Raw genomic sequence first — 26,653 nt, forward strand, 5'->3', positions numbered from 1 at the left:
TATGTTCGAATGAGCTTAATTGCTATTTATTTAAACCCGCAGCCGCTGAATTAGGCGTGAGAAGAAAACTGCGCTATTGTCGGATATGGGAACAGCGAAGCAACAGATGGTCGAGAGTCGCTAACCTCTGAGAACGGATTGGCAACGCTGACCGTGCAGTGTTATCAAGTCAAAGCTGGTCCACTCCGATATTCTTTAAAACAGTTCTCTTTTCTATATTACTCAGTCCAGTGTATAGTATTCACGTATTTAAAGTTATATTGTAGACCATAAACACATATTTTAATAAAACTGATACAAATTAATTCGTGATCCGAAAGTACTTACCCTGTCGTGTGTTGTACGCTGGCGCGCGCAACCGGAACGATCTCATCTGGCGACATGTATATGGCTGATTTCCGGCCATTTTCCAGGAAAACTAAAAGATCCATGGAAACATGTTTCAGATAAAAAAATTAAGTTAGAAGATTTTCCACATTTTCCCGCAGACAACATTTTGTTAGCTAAAGAAACAAAAACTGAAAATTTCAATGCATGATCTTACAGATTTAAATTTACTTGTTCAGGTTTTTATACTTAACAATAATTATTAATTGGTTTTATGTGGAAAATAGTTATACCACTAAAATCATAACATTGCAGCAGGTAACATCAGGAGCTTAGGAGAGAACAAACTGCCTCGTGTTCCGAAATGATGTGTTCAATTACAACCTTAGCAACAGCTGACAAACCTAATTTGGTGGCCACGACTATAGTTCCTCCCATGCTTAGTAGCATAAAGATAGTTCCATTTGGCTGCTAGACTTTCGACTACATACCAGCCAATATTCATTATTGGGGCCCCCTACTCTTATGTAATACATATTCCATTCATTTACTTGTAGACAACATATTTTACATACACCCATTATGTGAAGAATATAATGTTTTTGAACATATCTAGATAATTATCTTAAAATGTAAAAAACTGTGTCAGATCGTTTGATTTTCAGTAAAATAATTGGCGAATTTCGTCTCATATAGAATATAATTCATTTGCTACAGATGGCTTTATAGTTCCATGAAAATAATGATTTCTAATCTTCTCTGTGAAATACAGTAGTTCCGATTGCTTCAACTGTGTTAAAAAACACTAACCCTGTCTCAAAATCTAATGGCTATTCATTGGTCAGAATTTCCAAGAAACTCTAAGCGGAGTTGAAACTAAATCTAGGTTATTCAAGCTTTATATCTGTCTGCGAACGAGAAGAGAACCCGAAAGATATTTCACTCGGCTAGTTTGACCTTTTACCGGTGACTTCTTGCGATGTTGTACGGTCCTTCGCAACCTATATCAGCGCCAAAACATCAAAATATGAAACACACCGCGCATCACGATAAAACAAACAATTCTAGCAACTCGTTGTTGAAAACAACCTAGGGATATGAGCTACTAATTTTAGGTATCGTATCGTAATCTGTTTACCCTCCAGGGTCGGTTTTTCCCTCGGACTCTGCGAGGGATCCTACCTCTCCCGCCTCAAGGGCAGTGTCCTGGAGCTTTAGACTCTGGGTCGGGGAATACAACCGGAGAGGATGACCAGTGCTTCGCCCAGGCGGCCTCACCTGCTATTCTGAACAGGGACCTGGGTGGGGGGTGGGAAGATTGGAAGGGATAGACAAGGAAGAGGCAAGGAAACGGCCGTGGCCTTAAGTTAGGTACCATCCCGGCATTTGCCTGGAAGAGAAGTGGAAAACCACGGAAAACCACTTCCAGGATGGCTGAGGTGGGAATCGAACCCACCTCTACTCAGTTGACCTCCCGAGGCTGAGCGGACCCCGTTCCAGCCGTCGTGCCACTTTTCAAATTTCGTGGCAGAGCCGGGAATCGAACCCGAGCCTCCGGGGTGGCAGCTAATCACACTAACCACTACACCACAGAGGCGGACCACGAGTTTTAGGTGAATATAATAAAGTATGAAGAGCCTCTGTGGCTCAGGCGGCAGCGCGCCCGCCTCTCACCGCTGGGTACCGTGGTTCAAATCCCGGTCACTCCATGTGAGATTTGTACTGGACAAAGGGACAGGTTTTTCTCCGGGTACTCCGGTTTTCCCTGTAACAATTCATTCCAGCAACACTCTCCACTATTATTTCATTACACCTCTCATTCATTAATCATTGCCCTCAGACAAGTACGACAGGCTTCGGCAGCCGGCAGAATTCCTTTCCTTGCCTCTAGATGGGAGCTATATTCATTCCATTCCTGACCCGGTCGAATGACAGGAAACAGGCTGTGGATATTCATTTTCATAATAAAGTATGAGAATATATTCTTTATTTATTCTTAAAGAACACAATTCTTTCCTTAATCATAGTTATCCGGTCGATTAGATTAACAGTTTGCCTTTTTCTACCACTACGAGCCCTAATGTGAGTCAATGCATTGTTTCATTTAAGCACCACTACGAGCGCTAATGTGTGTCAATGCATTGTTTCATTTAAGCACCACTACGAGCGCTAAGGTGAGTCGATGTAGAGTTTCACTTAAGCACCACTACGAGCGCTAATGTGTGTCGATGCATTGTTTCACTTAAGCACCACTACGAGCGCTAAGGTGAGTCGATGTAGAGTTTCACTTAAGCACCACTACGAGCACTAATGTGAGTCAATGCATTGTTTCACTTAAGCACCACTACGAGCCCTAATGTGAGTCAATGCATTGTTTCATTTAAGCACCACTACGAGCGCTAATGTGTGTCAATGCATTGTTTCAATTAAGCACCACTACGAGCGCTAAGGTGAGTCGATGTAGAGTTTCACTTAAGCACCACTACGAGCGCTAATGTGTGTCGATGCATTGTTTCACTTAAGCACCACTACGAGCGCTAAGGTGAGTCGATGTAGAGTTTCACCTAAGCACCACTACGAGCGCTAATGTGTGTCGATGCATTGTTTCACTTAAGCACCACTACGAGCGCTAAGGTGAGTCGATGTAGGGTTTCACTTAAGCACCACTACGAGCACTAATGTGAGTCAATGCATTGTTTCACTTAAGCACCACTGCGAGCACTAATGTGTGTCAATGCATTGTTTCACTTAAGCACCACTACGAGCACTAATGTGTGTCAATGCATTGTTTCACTTAGGCACCACTACGAGCACTAATGTGTGTCAATGCATTGTTTCACTTAAGCACCACTACGAGCACTAATGTGTGTCAATGCATTGTTTCACTTAAGCACCACTACGAGCACTAATGTGTGTCAATGCATTGTTTCACTTAAGCACCACTGCGAGCACTAATGTGTGTCAATGCATTGTTTCACTTAAGCACCACTACGAGCACTAATGTGAGTCGCTGCATTATTTCACCTAAGCACCACTACGAGCACTAATGTGAGTCGATGCATTGTTTCACTTAAGCACCACTACGAGCACTAATGTGAGTCGATGCATTGTTTCACTTAAGCCCTACTACGAGCGCTAATGTGAGTCGATGCATTGTTTCACTTAAGCACCACTACGAGCGCTAATATGAGTCGATGCATTGTTTCACTTAAGCACCACTACGAACACTTATAGTATGTGAGTCAATGTAGAGTTTTCACTTAAGCTCTTATAACGACGTTCGGTGCAGACAATTGTCAAAAAATCAAAGAATACGCGAGGGTATTGAACCAAGGAACACATTACGGGAAGAATCACGTAAATAAGTTAATTTTGCTAGGGTTTCAATAAAAAAAATTGAGCAAAGAAACAAGCGATTTTAGGCTGTTTTTCGGAATTTCATTTAGGCAGGAAGTGATTTTTGACCTTTCTTTTTCTCATAGAGAAATCTATGACTCACAATTTGAAACCTTTTATCCCTTCAACTTTCGGCAAAATTGAGGAAATTGTTCAAGATTACGTTTTTCATAATATCTGTTATCTGTTAAGAAATGTTTCCAACATTGAACTATGTGTGTTGGCGGCCCCGTGGTGTAGGACTAGCGTTCTTGCCTCTTACCCGGAAGCCCCGGGTTCGATTCCTGGCCAGGTCACTGATTTTTCCCTAGATCTGAGGACTGGTTCGAAGTCCACTCAGCCTACATGATTAGAATCGAGGAGCTATCTGATGGTCAGATAGCAGCCCCGGTCTAGATCGAGAGGATTCGTCATGCTGACCACACGACACCTCGTAACCTGTAGGACCTCGGGCTGAGCAGCGGTCGCTTCTTAGGCCAAGGCCCTTCAGGGCTGTGGTGCCATGGGATTCTATATTGAATTTATTGTCTCATTTTCAGGGCAACTTTCAGCAAACGATCCACATTACATTACATTATCTGTAAATATTTCAAGTTTTTTATTAACCCTTTAGTCTGATTGTTAGTCCGCCTGGCCATGATCAATAAGTTGTTGAAGTCTAAACGGTCTGACACTGTGGTTAGCCGGTTCGAGTCCCGTTTGTAGAAAAAAATCACCCTCATAATGTTGGCCGGCAGGGTAGGGCAGGTGGTGGTATGCAATTTCTAAACAGTAGATTGCGTGCCAAAAGCCTGGATTAAATTCCAAACCTGTCCACAGTGCTCATATGGAGTGAGGGCATATGTCGCTGTTGATGGTGATTCGTCCGTCGGATGGCGACGTTAAGCTTTGAGCATAACAGACCCTGTGGTGTCATTCGACAGGAGTAGGCTACGTCCGTCATCATCATCCTCCCAGATCCCGATGCGCAGGCCGCCATTGGGCGTCATATAGAAAGACGTGCACCAGGCGAGTCGTACTTTTCCTCGGACACGCGCGGCACTAAAGGTCACACGATAAATAAATCTGATTACTTAATGCTGCAAAAATGGGTAAACAGTGGCCTATCTAAAGCAATAACGCAACATACGGAGGTATTTTAAACAACTGAGATGGTCGACGTAAAAAGGGCACACACCTGAAAATTAATTTTGTAGAAAAAAAGAAATGAAATATTGGTCCTTGTTTATCTTCGGTGTTTGTGTCCGACTCGTTGGCTGAACGGTCAGCGTACTGGCCTTCGGTTCAGAGGGTCCCGGGTTCGATTCCCGGCCGACCGAGCCCTAATTGGTTAATTCCTACGGCACGGGTCTGGGTGTATGAGTAGTCTTCGTCATCATTTCATCCTCATTACGACGCGCAGGTCGCCTACGGGTGTCAAATAGAAAGACCTGCACCTGGCGAGCCGAACCCGTCCTGGGATATCCCGGCACTAAAAGCCATACGACATTTCATTTTTCGGTGTTTGCTTTTTACCATACTGTAGAGTTTGTTGTTATGTAGAATATTTCATTCTTATATGAATGATTCATGACGACTTAATGCCTCATGAATTAAATAAATAAGAACTTTAAAATCAATAGTATGAGGCCTTTGTTTGCAGACAGCATTTCCGGTTATAAAATTATTTAAACAAGACTTAAATACAGTCCTTTAAATTAAATGTAATCCAATACTAATACCAAAAAGTTAGTTTGTGGAAAAATTAAGTGGCTGATATTTCAGTATTATAAGGGAATAGATTTTCTTTTCTTTTTTAATTTGCTTTATGTCGTACCGACCCAAAGAGGTCTTTCGGCGACGATGGTATTGGAAAGGGCTAGGAGTGGGCAGGAAGCGGACGTGGCCTTAATTAAGGTACAACCCCAGCATTTTCCTGGTGTGAATATGGGAAACCATGGAAAACCATCTTCACAGCTGCCGATACTAAGGTTCGAACCCATTATCTCCAGGATCCAAGCTCACAGCTGCGCGTCCCTAACGGCACGGCCAACTCGCCCGGTAATAGAATTTTCTGTTCAGCCTTGGTTTATCATCCCCTCAATGAACGCAACATTGTCTTGGGACGAAAATTTGTACAGGCTTTTTATATCCTTCACTTTCTTTTGACTGATGTCGGGGAAGCGGTCTTTTCAATTGTGAAATTTTCTTGTCAATAGGGACATTTCAAAATGTGAAAAATGGCTGAAATTTGCAGTAAAGGTGTGAAAACACAAAACAGGACCACCTCATTGTGTTTATGATCACACACTGCATTACTGTGAATGGGATATTATTACTGGACACTGGATCGTCGAAAAAGAATAGAGATAGAATTATCCCAGTCTGGCAGTAGGTTCACATCGATTGTAACTTCTAAAATGGAGAAAGGTTTCTGCAGCACATTAAGGTAAGACTTGGCATTCCCAGTCACTTCTTTCTGGTTCATGTACTGTCTGATAACTCCAAAGCTGTGACCACGAACTGTGAAACTTTAAACAGGTGTCACAATATCAGTTTTGAACGTATCCCGCTGAATCTTTTGCCATTATTAAGTAGAGAAAATATCGGACAAACCTATGCATTCTAAGTAAAATGGGCCCGTAAGTCTATGTGCCCTTTTTATGTCGACCGCCTCAATTGTATTGTCTCATATCATAACCATCAGTCATAATAAAATTTAGTGTTGATTTAGTGCATTAATACTATCACATATTTTATTACTACTAAAACTTAATTACATAATTTATGAATATTACATATTTGAGTGATATTTACTACATTTTTGCACATACTTCGCGCTTTTAAATTACATAATAATCTTAGCGTCACTCTTTATCTCAAGATCCCCTTTGAACGCACCTCTACTGGTGGTTTTCACAGCCGTGTCCGAAAGCTTTTCATCACCCAACCTCGGAACATTCCTCGTAAATCGTGGTCTTCTTTCGGCAAGGATATTATGTAGGCTACGAAGAATACTTCTTCACTAGTAGCGTGGTGGCAGTGTCTCAGACGCTGCTGGTGAAACGTATTTACCTTGTGTGCTGATTTTACGGAAATTTTCCAGGTTTTAATGCGTTTTCCTCACGTCCACGGATTCCTTCATTTTCACGTCCTTCATATCTCTTACGTTTCTTTTCATCATTTTTCCCCTCCGATTTCAGTAAGATGGAGTAGTTGCCTAGTTATACTTCTACTTTAAAATCCACAGTTCTAATCCTTCAAACAAGCAACTCAATATTGATAACATCCTAAGCATATGAGCTACGAATTTTAGCTAAATAAAATATAACAAAGTATCAGAATATATTCTTTATTTATTCTTAAAAATCACAATCCTTTTCTTAATCATCGCTTTAACGGCTCATAGATTAGCATTTTGCCTTTTTCTACCACTACGAACGCTAATGTGACTCATTGCATTGTTTCCCTTAAGCACCACTACGTGCGCTAATGTGACTCAATGAAGTGTTTCCCTTAAGCACCACTACGAGCGCTACTGTGAGTCAATGCAGTTTCACTTATAACCATATTCAGTTTGCACTTTTTCAAAAATCGAAAAAATCGCCTGAGGGTATTGAACCAAGGAACGAATTACAGTAAATTTGATTAGGATTTGAGTAAAAAAAGAAAGCGTGTAAAGAAACAAGCGATTTAAGGTTGTTTTTCCAAAAATGCATTTAATCCGGAGTTCGAAATTCGTTTTCCTTATTTTGATATAACTATCCAAGACTCACAATTTCCGCTCCCTTTAGCCCTTAAATTTTCGGCACAATTGAGGAAATTGCTTAATTTTACGGGTTTTCTTTTTCGTAGTTTGGGGACCCTACTTTATCTGCTAAGGAATGCTTTCAAAATCATTGAGTAATAGGAGCGCATTTAAGAATTTGTGTGTCATCAAACCATGTTCCCTTTACTCGATTAAATTGAAATTTGCATTTACCAAGAAACAGGAATAGGAATTTTCACTATTCGTCTAGGAAGTTCAGTGCTTTACATAACATCAAAATGTATGACTGAGTGGTGAAAAGGTCATCACGACAATTCGAATTAATGTGATCTGATTCATACATGCTGCACGAGTTATGTGCACTCAGTTACAACTCCTCCCGTCTTCTGCTACAAGGTGCAGTAAGCTCAGTCGGTCACTTGCGCTAGAGACTGTTCCCATGGTAACTCAGAGCAGCTTCCCGTACCATGTGTTTACATTTCCTCCACAGGTGCAGGACGAGCCTCCCCCACACAGCGGAACTGGCTGTTATATTCCTTCCGGTGGGACTTATGTACTATATGATTTATTATAATAATAATCTATATATTAAAAGGGTTTACAAAACCAGGTTTGGAAAATCCGTCCGTCTGTTCTACTCGACCGATTTGCTTTATTTTTGTTTTATTTTCTCCGAAATTACCTGCCGATGAATCATGAGACATTGACATGTCTCTAAGTTCAGCCAACTTTGAGTAATCATAAAATCAAATCATTAAATGATAATTCCAATAATTGCAGGTGAAGGCTTACCCTAACCCGTAATACATTTCACTAATACTTTCATTAATATTCTGTGTTACGGGGTTACCCGTGGAGCAGAAAGACGTTAAAGAAGGTGCTGGGGTGAATGGGTCTAACTATAATGTCAAAATTAATTAAAAGCTTAAACTGAAGGTTACATTTTCAGAACTCAAAATTTAACAATTTTTACAGGTACAAGTAGCAAACATTAACCAAGATTGGGAAAAAAATCCAAGATTCAGAACCTTAACACCTTGGGCTTTAATCCTCTATCTTTACATTTCCTGAGCTACAAGCTCAAATTTACAAAGAGCACAAATTTACTCAAGGGTGGAAATCCCCCTAATTCATGGAGCACAAACTCCCAAAATACAATGTCTAGCCTTCCAGAGGCACTCGTTATAATCACAAAATTGAAAAAGAGCTAACAAGCTCTCATTTTCTTCTAGCCTATTCAAGGCAATATCAGAAAATTACCATCACTCGCCATCGAGGCACAACTTACAAATTGAAATGCAATGTTATACAGGGGTATCTAGTACCCAACCTACAGGGCCTTTGAAGAAAGAACAGGTTAAGTAGATGGCCCGAAAGACAAATTGAATGGAGGCGTACAGTGCTCCAAGATAGTGAAAACTTAAAAACCTAAGGGGCACTAGGCCGGTGAAACAGGGGCTATTCCCAAACTACTGAGGTGACTCGTATTGGAAGTAATTTACCACATTACAGAATGAAAAACAGTTATAAACGTAGTCACCTCAAACCAAGATGAAGGGGAGCTCGAGAGGGTAATTCACTCTCTATCCCCAATTTACAGTTAAAGAGTTTACGAAGTTTTTACATTAGCCGAAAGATGATTTACCTTTTAGAAAAGTTGGTTACATAGTTAAAGATTCGGACCTTTCCTTCGGGTTAAACTGCCGAAGTACCAAGAAAGAAAGATGTTATGTGGCCATTACCTTGTAGATGTACTGCTGACCGATGAAAGAGGCCCCCCGCCTCCTGATTTGACACATACACTCAATAAGATGACGATCAAGTGGCCAAGAGACGTGCAAAGCCGCAGTTTATAAACCCTCAGGGAATGTTCTAGATCTTTCACGAATAAACCAGCCACACCCTCTCAATTTTATTGGTCAATTTAAAAGTTACACTCAAAATAGAAGAAGAAGAAGAAGAAGACTGTGATAGGTTGAAAATTAATTACAGAAATTTGGGATTGGCTAGATTCAAAACTGGCTGAAATAAAAAGGAAAAATTGGCAACCCTAATATAAATGAACATCAATCAGAAAAAACTTTGATTACAAAACTTCTTTGAATGATAACTTCTTATACCTCGCACCAGGGTGCATGAACATAGTTTTTAGTGGTGTCCTCTGTGGAAGAATGTCCAAACGTCTTGATGAATGTCAAACAAAACAAGTGGAAATTCACTCAGGTTAGGAAACAGTACAATAACAAAATTACATCATATTTCTGTGGTGACATCCTCTGAGTATAGTTCCAAGTTGGTTTTCACTGTTTCACCAATAGAGGAGTTCATCAGGCGCTGAATTTGAATGCGCGGCGTAGAGGTGTACCTCCCGGTACATTCTGATATATGTTATTTTCATCCTTAGTTATGATACTGCATGCAGCCATGTTTGATTACTACATATCAAGCCGAAGAATACTATTCCGTGCTAGATACTCTTTGATTCTCTAACCTTTACCAGCTTCCAAATATATTCAACAGATGGCAGAGCGTCTCTAATAATCGAAATCGACTTTCAACCTATTAGGTCGTGCTACATACATTTAGTACATGTTTAAGAGATTTTATATACAGAACAACAATGGCCAACCGGACACCAGTGGCATGGGAAACAACAACCTACCAATTGAACTATGGTGGCGAAGGTTATCTTTGTTCTGTTGGTAGAACAACCGACGCGAAATCGGGAGGTTGTGGGTTTGGATACCACTCTGTCCTGTTGGCCACTTTTGTTCTGTAATTAACATCTCTTCAACACGTACTACGTCCGACTCGTTGGCTGAATGGTCAGCGTACTGGCCTTCGGTTCAGAGGTTCCTGGGTTCGATTCCCGTCCGGGTCGGGGATTTTAACCTTCATTGGTTAATTCCATTGGCCCGGGGGCTGGGTGTTTGTGCTGTCCCCAACATCCCTGCATCTCACACACCACACTTAACACTATCCTCCACCACAATAACACGCAGTTACCTACACATGGCAGATGCCGCCCACCCTCGCCGGAGGGGCTGCCTTACAAGGGCTGCACTCGGCTAGAAATAGCCACACGGAATTAAGTAACACGTACTATGTATGGAACATGACCTAATAGGTTGAAAGTCCATTTCGATTACAATGCGGTCGTGAAAATTTAATATTCAATTCAATGCTACTAAGAGTAAAAATGTCTACGTACAAACAGACCCCATCATACACACCATTTAAACATTATCTGGGAACACCTATCGAAGGATAACTTAGCTGCAATCGAAAGAGTGAAGGCCATGTATCTTTAAAAAGTTCTCTGCCAGGCAAAAGAAACCGCTCCTTCGATGTTAACCCATGAGCTAACAAGACAACCGTTCTACATAAAAGAACTGCGATTGCCAGCTATGACACAGTAACAAGCTTTACATTACGAACTGCAGGATAAAAATCGAATATATGGATCGATTTTTACCAAATACACGGCATTATGACGTCAGAATGGATGAATTCTGGATAAACTACGACACACCGTGAAGCGCTTCTTAATAAACCTTCATAAAACCATTGGAAAGGGCAGGCAAATTAATAAGACTACGACAGTCTTACGATGACGAGTTATCTGATCTATTTATAACGATTGCTGAGGAGCAGCGCGGGTCCTCTATAATGAAATGAAAATCCACAGGCTGTTTCCAGTCATTCGACCGCGTCAGGAATGGAATGAATGAGGCCACCATCTAGCGGTGAGGATAGGATCAATTCCGGGCTCTGCTACGAAATTTGAAAAGTGACACCAGGGCTGTAACGGGATCCACTCAGCCTCGGGAAGTCAACCGAGTAGCGGTGCGTTCGATTCCCACCTCAGCCATTCTCTAAGTGATTTTCCGTGGTTTCCCCACTTCTCCTCCGGGCAAATGCTGGGATGGCACCTAACTTAAGGCCACGGCCACTTCCTTCCGCCTTCCTTGTATATCCCTTCGAATCTTCCCATCCCCCTACAAGGCTCTTGTCCAGCATAGTAGGTGAGGCCACCTGGGCGAGGTACTGGTCGTCCTCCCCAGTTGTATCCCCCGACCGAATGTCTCATGCTCAGGGATACTGCCCTTGAGGAGGTAGAGATAGGAGCCCTCGCTGAGTCCAAGGGAAAACCAACCAAAGTTACATTATGAAGGAAGTGTGGCACGTGAGAATTTCTCGCAATAAATCCATCAAGATAATTTGCCCCAGACTTGTCAGCCGCTCCCAGGGGTGCTCAGTTCGAACTATGATAAAAAATTGCCTAAAATTGCATACACCCTGGATTTGATGGGGAACATATAAATAATATGGACACGGTGAGATCAACTAAAAGTTGCAAATACCGAGCTCGATAGCTTCAGTCGCTGAAGTATCCAGTATTCGAGAGATAGTGGGTTCGAACCCCACTGTCGGCAGCCCTAAAGATGGTTTTCCGTGGTTTCCCTTTTTCACACCTGACAAATGCTGGGGCTGTACCATAATTAAGGCCACGGCCGCTTCCAATCTGAGTCGGTGCGACGTAAAGCAACTTGTAAAAAAAAAGCTACAAATAAAGCAAGGCGAAGCATGACGTCAGATTTTGGAGGAAAATCTGTTTATTAAGATAAACAGGGAAAACTAAAAAAAAATGGCAAAATGTATCAAATGTTTCAAATTTTTTCATGACTACCAGTTTTTCTTACAGCTTGATTAACTCCATCTTGAGAATCATACAAATATATAATTGAAGGCCGACACACATACCTATCAAATCAAATCTTGAAGTTTCATTAATTTTAACACATTGGCTTGCGTGCTCGCACAACGCTCCTGGCTTTACTTTTTGTTAACACTTTGAACTGTAGATGAGTGCGTCCCCATTTACTGCACATTTGGCATTACAGCGGGGGTCCCTCACATTAAAAAACACGTGATTAAATGCGCAAAAGGGAGGCAAAACTAATCTAACAGTACAATGTATAACACGCTGAGTGGTAAGACATCCTACGCACAAATGCATACACCCTGAATCATGAGCAATCTCATGATCACAATAAAATACAGTGGATCAGAATCACACACAACAAAATCACATAAATGGCAAATATATATAACCAAAGACACAAAAACATGAGGTCCTATTTTCCAGGGCTCACCAAGAAAGCATGCGGCATTCATGCAACTCTCATTCAATCAGAATCCCGTTGGAAAATATAAGGAAACATAATATTACACTTTAAGGAACATATCATATTCAACGTAGGTTCCTAAAATAAAATACATGATACAAAATCAATCAACTGGTGGACTTTATATCAACACGCACAAATCAATGTGGATTCCTGAAATAAATCACATGACACAAATTCATAAAAAACAGAGTAGGCTTTAACTTTCAACACATAATTCAACGTGCACCAGGCGAGTAGTACGTGTCCTCGGACACTCCCGGCACTAAAGGTCACACGAAAATAAATCTGATTACTTAATGCTGTCAAAATGAGTAAACAGTGGCCTATATAAACTATTTAAAGCAACAACACAATATAGGGAGGTATTTTAAAAAACTGAGATGGTCAGGAGTAGGCTACGTCCGTCGTCATCATCCTCCCAGATCCAGATGCGCTGGCCGCCCTTGGGCGTCATATAGAAAGACGTGCACCACCAACGTTGGTTCCCATAAAGGATTACATGACACAAAATATTCCTCAGCGTGGTCATATCATACAAGAAATTCTAAACTAAACGTCGCGATATAAAAATCGCGTCTACTGCAACACCCGTAGTGACATGGACAAAAAAATCAATAAAATCACGACGTATAGGCCACTAAAATAAAACCCTCCCCGGTAGACACATTTATCACCCTCGCCAACACACGGCGGAGTGACACAAAAGCGGAGATTCAGTCTCCCAAAATAAAGCAGCCAAAATGAAGAATACAGGGTCCAACGCTTAACACACGCTGCTCAACAGTCTACCCGAGGCAAGTCTCACAAACATAAAAAGTAAGTCTTTCAAATGAGGAACGCGTCCTCTTACTCAAAATCACACAAAATTATATATATTGTCCTAAAGTTGTCAAAACTGACAAAATATATAAAATGACGTCGTCTAATATTCGCTCGTGTGAAATGAAGCAAGGCCGCGCTGGTCCCATATCAAATCACTCGCGCTCGTCAAGTTAAACGTGAATAATAAATCAGCTAACTCTGTAATAAATATCATAATCTGAAAGTAGGAAATTGCCAAATAGACAAACGATCATATTTTGAACATCCGAAAGTTACTGATACATCTCAATCTTACAACTCGAGAATCTCGCATCAATAATTATAAATTTTATATAAAATTGATTCTAATTATTCGGAAGTTGAAATACGGAACTGCGTTCGTGGAACTCGTGAATCAGACACGAATTTACGCTCATCTTGTAATTCAAAATGATCGTGAAGATAAAGCTATCGAAATTTGTAGATCCAAACTCCACCATCTCACACATACTCATTCAAACATCACGCAAGAAATCCCAGAAAACGTGACGGCATATTTCCGTACACTTTGAGCTCCCATTAATAATACCATAATCTAGTCCTTCCTGACTTTAATTTAAATCCTTATTTACATCTACATTTAAGCCCAGAGACTTACACTGCGTCTCAAACATCAAAGCAAAACAAATCAAAATAAATGGGGCAAAGTAAGAAACTGACTCGTAAAAGAAATGACGCTAACCACTCAGCTAAAAATCTGCATAAAATGAAAGGCAAGCTGCTTCCTTATGCAATCGGTCCACATTTACGTTACAATTATATTTCCATTAACAAGCTTACTAACAATTACTTTAAATAGGACGTCGTCCTTCCAGACAAAAACACAATTTACTGAAATTAAATATAAAACTAGCCTGTCCCCTTTTGCAACATTAAAACACGTTCACACTCTCATAATTGCATTGAAAATTCTGTAATCATCTATTTCGCTGACTCATTTAGACGCCTACCTTAGGAACAGCTGGCCCCCATGGTGTTTTAGCCAGCCATATCGATGACGATGCCTTCAGATAAGATTTTGATCCGTCTTTTGGTCTCCATCCTGGCGTAGAAAAGTGATGTTCTATATTCCGTCGCTGCTTCTGCTTCTGGATGTCGTCTAAAACATCCCCCGTTCACGATATAGAAATTAGGTCAATATTAACCTGCCGGTTACCAGAGTACTACGGCAGGGTTAATTTACACCGACCGTGAAACCAGTTCTCATTCAGCCTAGCGGAACAAATCCTCTTGTCTCACCATAACTTGTTCAGATATTTCCCATGTATATGCAAGACTGGAAATTGTAAAGTTGATGCCCTCGGAAAACTACACAGGCCGGCTACTATGTATTCGAAATTATCAAATAAAACTGTTCTCTCCCTCTGGAAATTAAAAAAATGAAAGACATTCTCAAAAGCTTAACATCTTGAATAATTGGAATGCAGACTCAGCATCTTAAACCAAAGTTCAAGTCTCCACACGATCATGAAACATATGTTCTGACCCGCACTGGAGTAAATAATACTTCTCTGGATTTTACCTGCTCAGAATCTCGCCGAATAATAAGGTAGTTAGCCCACGCGCTCATCGCTTTTATTAATTCGTCCTCTAAGACGCCGTTGTATGCTCGACTGTGGCCATCACTCTCATAGGCTAATGCCTAGCCAAAATGGCGGTGGCTCTATCATATCATTGGTCCAGCATATCGCGCTCGTCATGCTTGCTTCAAACGTATATTTCCAGCTCCTGCAGTCTCTCGCCGGGCATCCAAAATGTTGTCCGTTAGTCTGGCCGTTGGAGTTCTATTGTTTTCTTGTTCTGCTATGTATACGTCATGCAGTATACAGGCCTCTTCGGAAGCCACACTCCATTAAAAATTCATAAATAGATAAATAATTAAATAAATATATAAATAATAATAATAATAATAATAATAATAATAATAATAATAACTGTTACCGTGTTTTTTGGATCACACAGGTGAAGGAAGGTGCGGGCATGAATGGGTCTATCTACTACAATCAAAAGATTTATTAAAAGGTTTAAAATTAGATTTATATTTCTTTTGGGCTGCCTTTTTAGAAGCTAAATTTCAACAAAACAAGTCGCTCAGCGACGAAACAAGATTTCAGGTACAAAACTAGCTCGTTAGCTTAGATACAAGATAGGAAACATCAACAAAATTGCCGATTAATAATACGAGCTTAATGCTCCAAATCTTATAAACGTTACTTAAGCACTATGGCTCCATCCATTCAATAGTCAAGGAGACAGGTCTCCCAATTTCCTTTACAGAGTATACTACCTCTTCTACAAAGATAGAAAGAGCATCTTTGCTCCATGAATTTATCTAGGAGACTGCGCTCCGAACCTTTACAACCAGAGTATGTTTGCCCACTAAAATTTACACTTTCCAGGCCTCCCGAGGCACACCCTACGCTTTACAATTCAAACACAATTCATTGCCTTAAACACTCAACAGTCTAACCACTTAAAATAAATGATTGAATTCTACAGGAGTATCGAATATTCACTCTACCGGGCCTTTGTGGGAAGGAAAAAATCACAGGTTAAAGTTACTGGCTCAAAAATCAATATGATGCTGAGGCGGACACTTGCAATCCTTGAAACTTACACTTAGAAGCCTAAAGCCCTAGTTGGGCTCATTGCCCTACGTTACAGAGGCTAATCCTATACTACTGAGGTGACTAGAGGGAGAACATTTAAGTTACCGACAGAAAATGGTTACAAAATCATAGTCACGCCGAAGTCAAGTTGATAGGGAACTCTAGAGGGTGTCGCATTCTCTATTCCCGAATTTAAGCTAAGTGCTTTTCGGCTTGTTTGAAATTTACAGTAGTAATTTACATTTTAGAAGACTGTAAATTTAAGGTTACATTATTAATCATAGGGAACCTTCCCCTCGAGCTAGCTTTCAGAGGCTATCATATAGTTATTAAATAGCTTCCATTTCCTTAATTTGTTGTAAAGCTCGATGAAGGGCGAGACGCCTCCACCTTCTCTATTAGCACACTCTCAGTAAACTGGACGATCAATAAGACAAGGTGGCTCGAAAAGGTACCAGCTTTTATACCCGAGAGGAAGGTCCTAGAGAGCTCTATGCTAAGGCCCGATACACCCCCACTTTTTATGGATAATCAAATATGTAGAAGGTGAAAATTATTGGTGGAAAAATACACATACAAAATTTCCTATTGTTCAATTTTGAAGTTGGCGGAAAGAATTGTTGACAACTTTAACATACAGCAATTCAGTGTAGTAAACCTCAAAATAAAAAAAATACTTTAGTATTTTAATAGTTATTCTTCACACTAGAGGGCATAACATACGTTTTTGGTAGAGACATATGTGAAGAAAACTCCAAATTTCTTGCACAAGTTGTTGCAAGTATGTATTGAAGATGGCATTCTTCAAGTCGCTTCATTTGAATGAAGGAGGTGGGTGTACCTAGCGGTACAATGCTGCTACTAGTACTACTAGTACTACTAGTACTACTACTACTACTAATAATAATAATAATAATAATAATAATAATAATAACTTTTCGAGTGACATCAGTTCACAGTTCGTGAATGAGCACAAGGATGATAAATTTTAGAATGATAGCCGAAAATTTGTAAAACAGTGAAAATTAAGAAAATACAAAATGATTATCATTTCGGAGTAGTTTATGTGATCATTAATTGCAATCACTAGATCTCTTGAAAATGTCCACCATATTTTTCTAGAGTCATATTCTTGATTCCAAGCTTTCTTATGATTTCCCACGTTTTATTGTTGTTGTTATTATTATTATTATTATTATTATTATTATTATTATTATTATTATTATTATTATTCATACAAATATTTATCAATCACCCATGCTGCACAAGATGAATCTATAATAGTTTTTCACTCAGTTACTACGCCAATAAGAATACACTCCCCCCCCCCCACAAATCGTCCAACACAAGGTTCAGTTTTATTATTATTATTATTATTATTATTATTATTATTATTATTATTATTATTATTATTATTATTATTATTATTTACCTCGCTGGAGAAATACCGTGCCCTACCAAAGATAGAAAGTCCTTTCCAGACTCATGAATTTAAATGGGCGCCTATCTATAACATTCCATTAGTAAACAGATGCGCCAAATATTTAATTTGTTCACACTCTTGTTATGTTATTTGACATTGTGGATTCTGACAGATCTGCATCATCATAAGCAGGGCCTACTGCAAAATAAATTTGTTCTGTGAAACTTACCTTGTTTCCTTCATTGTATTTTGATACAGGGAGCCCCTGTAAACCGTGCAACATAATACTATATCTCACATAATGCACGTTTCTTCTGATGTTTCCGGACATCCTACACAGGCAACCTTTAAAATTTTCCCCCTATATTGCTCTGGAATACCTTCTATTACGCTTCATTCATGGAATAATTTAAATTAATTTTCAGCAATTCCTGGAAGAAATGATAAATTTGCAATACCTAATCTGGGGTCGTACGCTTGTAAAGAATTTGCACCCCTTAGTTGCTGGCTTTGCAAAGCAATGGTCCTGCTACCTCATTCTTAAGACTATATGTACAGAACAATATCGTGATCAAACCTTCTCTCTAACACTCACATCGCTTGGTTGTGGGAAACGTTGTTTGTCAATTTCATGTTGTCAATCTGTACTGAAGTGTAGGTGTGATAAAAATGAGTTTTAAACGACCTGCATTTTCTTTGTCAGATAAATCAGGAATCATTTGGTAACAACACTGTTCTCAAGTTCGGGTAATTAGTCACTAATAGGTTAGAATGCAGACTACTTTGGCTGCTACGAGATGTCGTCGAGGCCGTTCTTCAGTGATGTAACGAGAGTAGCATAAATTCTAGGGTGCAGGCCCTAACGTTACGTCCTTGAACCCATCGTCAACATTAAAAACAACTGGTGGTCCCGTGCGAGAAATCTCGCATGTTCATAAAGTATGTGGTATTGTAGCCCCCTGGTGAACTAAGGAATATACATATCATTGCAATATTAGACAGTCTTACTTACCACTTCGTGTAATCTTTGATTTTTTTAAATATTTATGGTATCCACTTGAACGGAAGCAAATGCAAGTGCATTATTATACTGACGAATGATCCGGAAGTAAGTTTTGGTTTTGCTATCATTGTTTCCTTAACTGATAACCACAGCACATTATAATGACCTAAAACAGGCATCCCAGCGGCCAAAAGTGAGGTGGACATCAATGATGGTGCATATTTTCTTACGGCAACTGTATTTGCAAATCGCACACTCCGTACAATATTTTTAAACTCATATGGTAAAGGAATTATCGATATTTATGAAATGCGAGTGCAATTCGTCACTGCTAATGTCTATTCTCTTTCTTTTAATATTCATTTGTCACGGTCGGTTACTTGTGAGCGCCGCAAAAGGGATCTGCATTACTGAAATAATATGCATGACAATGAAGAATTGTGATTCAATCACTGCAGCTACGTCATTGGCAGTATGCAGTGTAGGGATGTAAAATGCAGCATTTGGAGGATATAACTGCATAAGTCCTATAACTCAGCAATATTCTGAAGATCTCTCATACTGTAAATACTGTTGGTTTCCTGTTGCTAAACACGCGACCCTGGCTAATACACAGTTGACATGTGATCCCTTGAAGAGCGTTTTATTGGAGTTATACTCTATTTATGGCCAGCAGAGGATTTTATAACTCTACGAATACGAAATGAGATGCTCTAGTAATTGATTTATTTCACTATCCTTTTAGCTAATGGATGCAAGCTGCGTTTTATTGAGCCGTAAATACTTCGCTGGTGTAGCAGTGCCAGGGAGTGGGTGGCATTTGACATTGACCCTGTAATGAAGCTCAATTGTGTGATATAGAGTGACATATGAACACTTAGGAGCTTATGTAATTGTTGATTTGAGTCCACATTTAATTCTCTAGTTGAATGAGTTAGTTGGGTCCAGACAAGCTACCACGATACAACAAGTGCTAATTGCTCGTCAGTCAAAGCAGCGTATATGGTGAGTTGGTCAGTTATTTCTCTTAAGAAGGAACAAAGATTAATTTAGTAAATGCACAGTTGTCTGGAAGCAGGCCCGCTGTTGAAGTGGTAGTGTACCTGCCTCTTACCCGGAGGCCCCGGGGTTGATTCCAGGCCAGGTAGGGGATTACAACTGAGGAGCTAACTGACGGTGAGATATCGACCCCAGTCTAGAAGGCCAAGAATAACGGCCGAGAGGTTTCGTCGTGCTGACCACACGACATCCCGCAATCTGCAGGTCTTCGGGCTCAGCAGCGGTCGTTTGATAGGCCAGTGCCCTACGGGACGGTTGTGCCATGGGGTTTGGTTTGGTTTTGATTGATTGTTACTCGATACCAATATACTATATGTATCTTGAATCAATAATTGAAAATCGAATACTCACATTCTTGAAATATAATAGTAAAATACACTGTTTAAAATGAAATAGGCATGTTGTTAACATTACGATATTTATTTATTTATTTATTTATTTATTTATTTATTTATTTATTTATTTATTTATTTATTTATTTATTTATTTATTTATTTATTTATTTATTTATTTATTTATTTATTTATTTATTTATTTATTTATTTATTTATTTATTTATTTATTTATTTATTTATTTATTTGAACACAAGGTCCATAAGAGCTAAAAGTCTATTGGAAGGGGTAACGCACGAAACAGGTAGCAACAACTGACAAATTTATAACAATTATACACGATTAGGTACAAGAAATAATAAGTAGTAGATTATAACCAAAGCAACGAAATTTAAAAAGCTCAAGAATGGGAGGAGTGAATAATAATCTTTAGAATCAGAAACAAGAAGAAAGAAACTTTTACAAAGTTATCCAGACATGGTTGGTAATAGATATTCTACAATCACATACTAAAATATATGTAGACGTTTTTGCAGGAACAGAATTCTTTATGCACGCAAGGAGAACAACGCCATTACTGGTACAATTAAAGAAGTGTCATTTAAATAGAGAAAAGATTTCTGAACGCAAGTCGGATCGATGGAATCAGAAATACGCACTTACGTAGCAGAACTGGTATTAAAACGCCTTGATTGAAGCAAAGTCCGTGAAATGAAAATAGAAAATACACGTCATGAGAAGTCCAGATAACAGATGGAGTGAGATAATCACAGAATGGATACCGCTGAAGAAACTAAGACGAATTGTGTGGGGGGGGGGGCAGAGAAGGAGATGGCGTGACGAGCAGAAGGTCCACGTGGGATCATGATGGCCACGACAGTCTGAGATCGAGTTCAATGGAAACAATTAAGAGAGGGGTCTGCCTAAGAGTGGGGTATCAATCGCTTAGAATAATAACAACATTATTACTGAAGAGAACTAAAGCACGAATTTACAGCAAATAAACGTGTTTGAGTGCGCTATTGTCAATAATAGGCTATTACGCAGTAATTTGTTAAAATGTAAACTAATTTGGGTTTTAGGATGTGTCGTTTACCCCGCCCGTCCGTAACATAGGGCGAGTAACATAAAGTGTAGGGGTTCTGATGGACCGTGCCCCTACGTTTTATGCAAAGCTTCTCGCGTAACCGTTGTGCAGGCTAGAGTACACTCTTTTCTCGCTTCACTTACATTATATTCTAGCCTACTACTGCGTGAAAATCCGAGCTCTGCAACCACGAGCTAAATAGTTACAATACCCTCTGTGTGTTCTTCTCTCTATATAAAGCAGAATGTTTGTCCACGTGTTCGTTGCTTATACAAATCCATACAGTTCCACCAATCTCAAGCAAATTGTGTATACTTGCCTTTTAGGACCCAGCACGTAAGCCTCCCGACAAGAAATTTGAACATCCATCTCCGTTCCCTCGTTTGCTAGAAAATTCCATTATTGAATCTCAAAATGAACTATCCGATTCAGATGGTGAATTTTTGCTAGAGGCAACCGAGACTAGTGAGAACGATCGTAATGGGACAGAGTATTAACTATGAGCAGGAGAAGTCGAAAGTGATAATCTGCCTCTGAACTCCCCTCAGATATCTCAATCTCAGTTAGGTCTTTCATCAGTGAAGATGGTCGGTCGAGACGGAACCGGTCTTGTATTCAAACTCAATAACAATCTTGCGACAGACTGGGAACACACAGTGCACCTTGACAGTGTACCAAGGAATGAAGAAAAAGAACATCCTTCTTCTTAGCACACGGTGTGTTCAAGTAACAATGAACATAGAACAAAAGAAAAAGCCAGAAACTGCAACTACAATGGCACGAATCACGGGGTAGTTGACGTGGACCAAATATCTCGTAAATATACCACTAAGGGTGCATGCAGGAGGTGGCCAAGGCATGTCTTTTACAATATCCTAGACCTAACAGCTATCAATACTCGGGTCATTTACAAGCAAGCAATGGGTAGGAAGATACTGCGGAAGAAGCTCATCCTCCATCTGGGAAGTGAACCAGCAAGACAGGAAGAGCAATGGCAACAATAGGAGCGTGTATGGTCATGTTCATTTAAAAAGCCGACCAAGTGCCAAAGGTAACAAGTCTAGCGATGCCTGCAGCAAGTGCCTCAAAGCAGTGTGCGGAAAATGTGCACGGAAAGTAGAAGTTGTGTGAGAAAAATTGGTTTAGATAGTTTTTAATTTTCTTAAAGCATTTTTGAAAACGTAATTATTTCAATGTGGGCAACTAACTAACAAAATGTGTTCAGTTGGTAAATTTTCTGAAAACTCCTAAGAGGACCAGAAACACGATGCAGTTGTTTGTGATTATGAATATGTCCATCGGGAATAAAAAAGGTCAGGTGTGCGTGTAAAATAAATAAAACACAGTAGAAGGAAGTACACCTCTTATTGAGTTCTAATTTGAACATTTCCAAGCTTTCTTATGATGGATCAATAGGAATCCTTACCGCTGTTCCAGAAATGTACGATTCTCAGCTGTTCTAGTGTTAAAACTAACCGTTCCTGAGATATTGGCACCATACTACCCCCTCTCTAGGAATAGAATGAACTACCGTAGCCATGGTAACTTCAGACCAAGTATTCTGCAATAGAAAACAGGTGTGATGTTCGAAATAGGCACGTGCGTGAGTGCAAGCAATGCCGCGGTGAGATTCCGTGTAAACGTTTGAAATTCATAGCTATATTTAACATGCCGTCATAGTTACTGCTTCTTGAACCACATTTCTATATTCTTGTCAGTATAATTATTTCCGACATACTCATATGGTTGCTAGATTTACATTTACGTACTCTTATCGCGTGTTAATTTCACTATTTATAACACATTCTGTTTAAATGTTTTAAACCCATCATCATCATCATCATAGGTTGTTCTGCCATTCGGCAGGTCCAATCATGGCTGTGACCTCCATATCTCTCGACCTTGTGCCCTTTTCTTCACTTCTGCATAATCTTCCTGTCTTTTTCTAATGCTGTCTAATAACTGATATCGTGTCCTTCCTCTTCCTCGTTTTCCTTTTATCATCCCTTCAATTGCTATTCGTAGTAAAGTGTTGTGTCTTAGATTATGCCCTATCCAGTTTTTCTTCCTATTTCGGTTTACGGTCAGCATGCTCCTCACTTCTCCCATTCTCTTCAGAACTTCCTCATTTGATATTTTATCTTCCCACTTTACACCTTCAATTCTTCGCCAAATCCATATCTGAAATACCTCTATGCTTCTCTGTTCTTCCTTCCTTAATGTCCATGTTTCAGCGAAATATAGAGCTACACTCCATATGTAACACCTTGCAAGCCTCTTCCTCAGATATTTTTCTAGCGGGCCACAAAACAGTATTTTCTTCTTGTTGAAGCTTTCCTTGGCCAAGGCAATTCGAGCTTTTATGTCTGTTATAGAGTGAAGGTTTTCAGTCACAATACTTCCAAGATACTTAAACTTATTCACCTGTTCAATAATTTCTCCCCCTATCTTGATTGTCGCTTTTTCACCTTTACCTCCAAGTATCATGAATTTGGTTTTCTTTTTGTTATGCTCATTCCATACTCTTCAGACTTTTTGTTTAATTCTCTCAGTATTTTGCAGAGGTCCTTCACATTTTCAGCTATCACTGCCATATCATCAGCAAATCTTATACATTCAATTCTCTTACACCCAACATTGACACCTCTTTTACCATCCAAGCATTCACGAATAATTTCCTCTAAGTAAATATTTTAAAAAGTTGGTGATAAGCAGCAACCCTGTCTAACACCTCTCCCCAGTCTGATTTCTTCTGTTAATTATCCTCTTATTCTCACTCTTGCTGTTTGGTTGTAATATAATTCCTTCATCAGTCTTCTCTCTCTCCATTCCATTCCATGTTTTTTAAGTATCTCCCAGAGCTTATCCCACCTCACTTTGTCAAATGCCTTCTCTAAGTCTACAAAGACTGCGTATACTCTTCTATTCTTCTCTATGTATCTTTTTCCTATGACTTTCAGTAAACCAATGGCATCCCTTGTGCCTACTCCATGCATAAATCCATATTGTTCTTCACCAATATAATTCTCCATTCGTCTGTAAATCCTTCTCTTTATTGCTCTTAATAGTATTTTTGCTGCATGAGAAATTAAACTTAGTATCCTGTGTTCTTCACATTTCTTACTATTTTTCCTTTTTTCTATTGGTATTATTATATTTTCCAGAAAGTCTTTTGGCTATTTCCCTTTTAAGTATATTTTTTGACAAAGTTTTACAAATATATCCTTTCCTTTCCCCTGCATTACTTTGAGTAGTTCACCTGGTATTTCATCTACACCAACTGCTTTCCCATTCTTCATTTCCCTAATAGTTGCCTCTATTTCCTCTTCTAATATACTGAAGCCAATCCGATCTTCATTTATTTCATTTTCCTTCTCCAAATTTATACTACTCTCGTCTGGTCTGCTGTTCCAATCATATAACCATTCTATGTACTCTTTCCCTCGTTCCTTAATTCTTTCAGGCTCACTTACTAACTGTCCATCCAATGTTTTAATCTCAGTCATTCCACTTCCATTCCTTTTATCCTTGAATGTTAATTCCATAGCTTTTTTGTACATCATGTCATATTTACCTTCACTTTCCAACCGTTCTATTTTGCTGCAGGTTTCTCTGATCCACTTTTCCTTAGTATGTTCAGTCTCCCTTCTTAATTCATTATATAATTTCCTATACATCTTTCTTCCTTCCTGAGTGTTTACGTTTTAAACCCATTAACCGTTTTAATCCACCGAGATACTCTTATTGTTACTAGATTTGCTTGTCATTATAATTATTGTGAATAGTTAGCGCCAGTCCAAGAACACATTAACCGTAGTACGTAGTACTATTTACAGGGCTGAGGAATATAAATAATTCATTCGTCATACACATTAATGTATGAACAGGAGTTTTTCATTGCGTCAGTTTGTTTTGATTTGCTTCTCCCCGTTAGATCATTGCTACTTTAGTTACTTCCATATGACACAGTGACATATCATTTTCAAGTCTGTAGGACATTATTTGACAAGATATGTGCTATGTTAAACGACAAGGGACTTCAGAGCCTTTCCTGTCCTTAGACCGAGCGAAGCCGGGGCTGGCAGCTAGTATTTATATACAGCTTAGGTGTTTACGTGTATAATAAAATGTACTTCATGAACATAATGCCATCAGCATGTAAACGATTTTTGTATAATAAAGCTAATGTATGCAGGTAAACATGATATTAAACTATGTCAACGATCTTGATATATCTACACCATATTTCTGTACAATTGTTCCTGTAGTTTATGCGAGAAATAATGAGAACTATCTCATTTTTAACTTGTGATATAATTCAAGACCTTTCTCCGAGCTAAGCTCGTGTTGTAATGACTGGATTACGAGAGAGACCAGAGTGTGTTTAATTCAAGGAGCACCCAGTTGATGTGGCTAAGTCCATAAAGGGGATTAGCGTTCCGCTACACACACAATTGATTGTGAGCGCTCTCGGATCGCGGCAAGAATAATAATGGGTGCCCACGGGGCGGTTAATCACGTATCGATCGTAATGCTCCTGGTGGCACCTGCGGCCAGTGATCATCCCTTCCACCTGGTGGGACACAGTGCCTGTCAAGTTCAGTTCAGTCTTAATATGTAACTGTCCCAGATAGTTTGTTCTCTGTATAATGTGAAAATATACCATCCCTTAAGCCATTACTTATCAACTTTATTTTCCTAGGGGAATCAGGAAAATTTGGAGTTATAACTCAAAATTGGCTCAGGATTAATAATTAATCCTAGTCCTGCATGACTGAGTTTGAAGACTGTAGGTTAACTAGTCTTGCGCGAGATCATATCGGCAAACCACTAAACGTTTCTGTAAAGCAGTGTTGTATTTTAAAGCCCAGTATAAAAAATATATTCTCTGAAGCTGATTTTTTTCAGTTCGTTCTCCTTGTGTCAAAACCGTTCAGCTGTTGCCATTTTTGTAAAATTGTACCAACAACAACAAAAACAACAACAATATGTATATAGTCATACCGTATGATGTTTTCCGTTTCAATTCATTTTATGAATGGGAATAATTTAATTTCAATTCAAATATACAAGACATTAATAACCATTATTTTCATTAAAGCTATGAGAATACAGTGATACCCGCCTCCTTGGCTGAATGTTCAGCAATGAAGCATTCGATTTACAGGGACCCGGTTTCGATTCCCAAACGGGCTGTGCATTTTAACTGCATAACGTTAATTCCTCTAGGGTGTTAGTGTTCACCCCAACACACTCTTATTGCTATACGTATAACATTGCACAATACCAACCACCAGAGAAACACGCAGCAAGTTAGTGCATCTGTCCACAAAATGTTGCCGTCAGGAAAGCACCTGGCCGAAAAACTAGGTCAAATTCATGTAAAATTCCAATCCCACTAAATTAGCGAAATGTCCAGCAAGACGAAGAACAAAAGCAAATACAGGAAGTCTTGATTCAGATCATTTCCTAGGATAACCTGTTAGTAATGGCAAAGTCCTATGGACATAATCTACGTAGTAGAGTCATTAAGTTCATGGACTGGTCGTCCAGTGTTACTGTTGTGCACTATAGCGGTGAGTTTGCACCACATAATGTTGCCGTGACAGTTTTTC

The 26,653-nt window shown here is 39.4% G+C and overlaps 1 protein-coding gene across 3 annotated transcripts in view; it reads left to right on the forward strand.

The window, feature by feature from the left end:
• Positions 1–26,653, forward strand: part of Vmat (Vesicular monoamine transporter) — a 678,793-nt gene that overhangs the window by 279,876 nt on the left and 372,264 nt on the right. Inside the window, exon 1 of one of the 3 annotated variants that reach the window (XM_067147804.2) lies at positions 19,516–19,564. The exons of the other annotated variants lie outside the window; for them this stretch is intronic. The gene's annotated coding sequence lies outside the window, so the exon portion shown is untranslated. Of the gene's footprint in view, positions 1–19,515; positions 19,565–26,653 lie in introns of those variants that run through there. 3 annotated transcript variants of the gene reach the window in all.

Source organism: Anabrus simplex, chromosome 5 (genome assembly GCF_040414725.1).
Source record: "Anabrus simplex isolate iqAnaSimp1 chromosome 5, ASM4041472v1, whole genome shotgun sequence".
Lineage (NCBI taxonomy): Eukaryota > Metazoa > Arthropoda > Insecta > Orthoptera > Tettigoniidae > Anabrus > Anabrus simplex.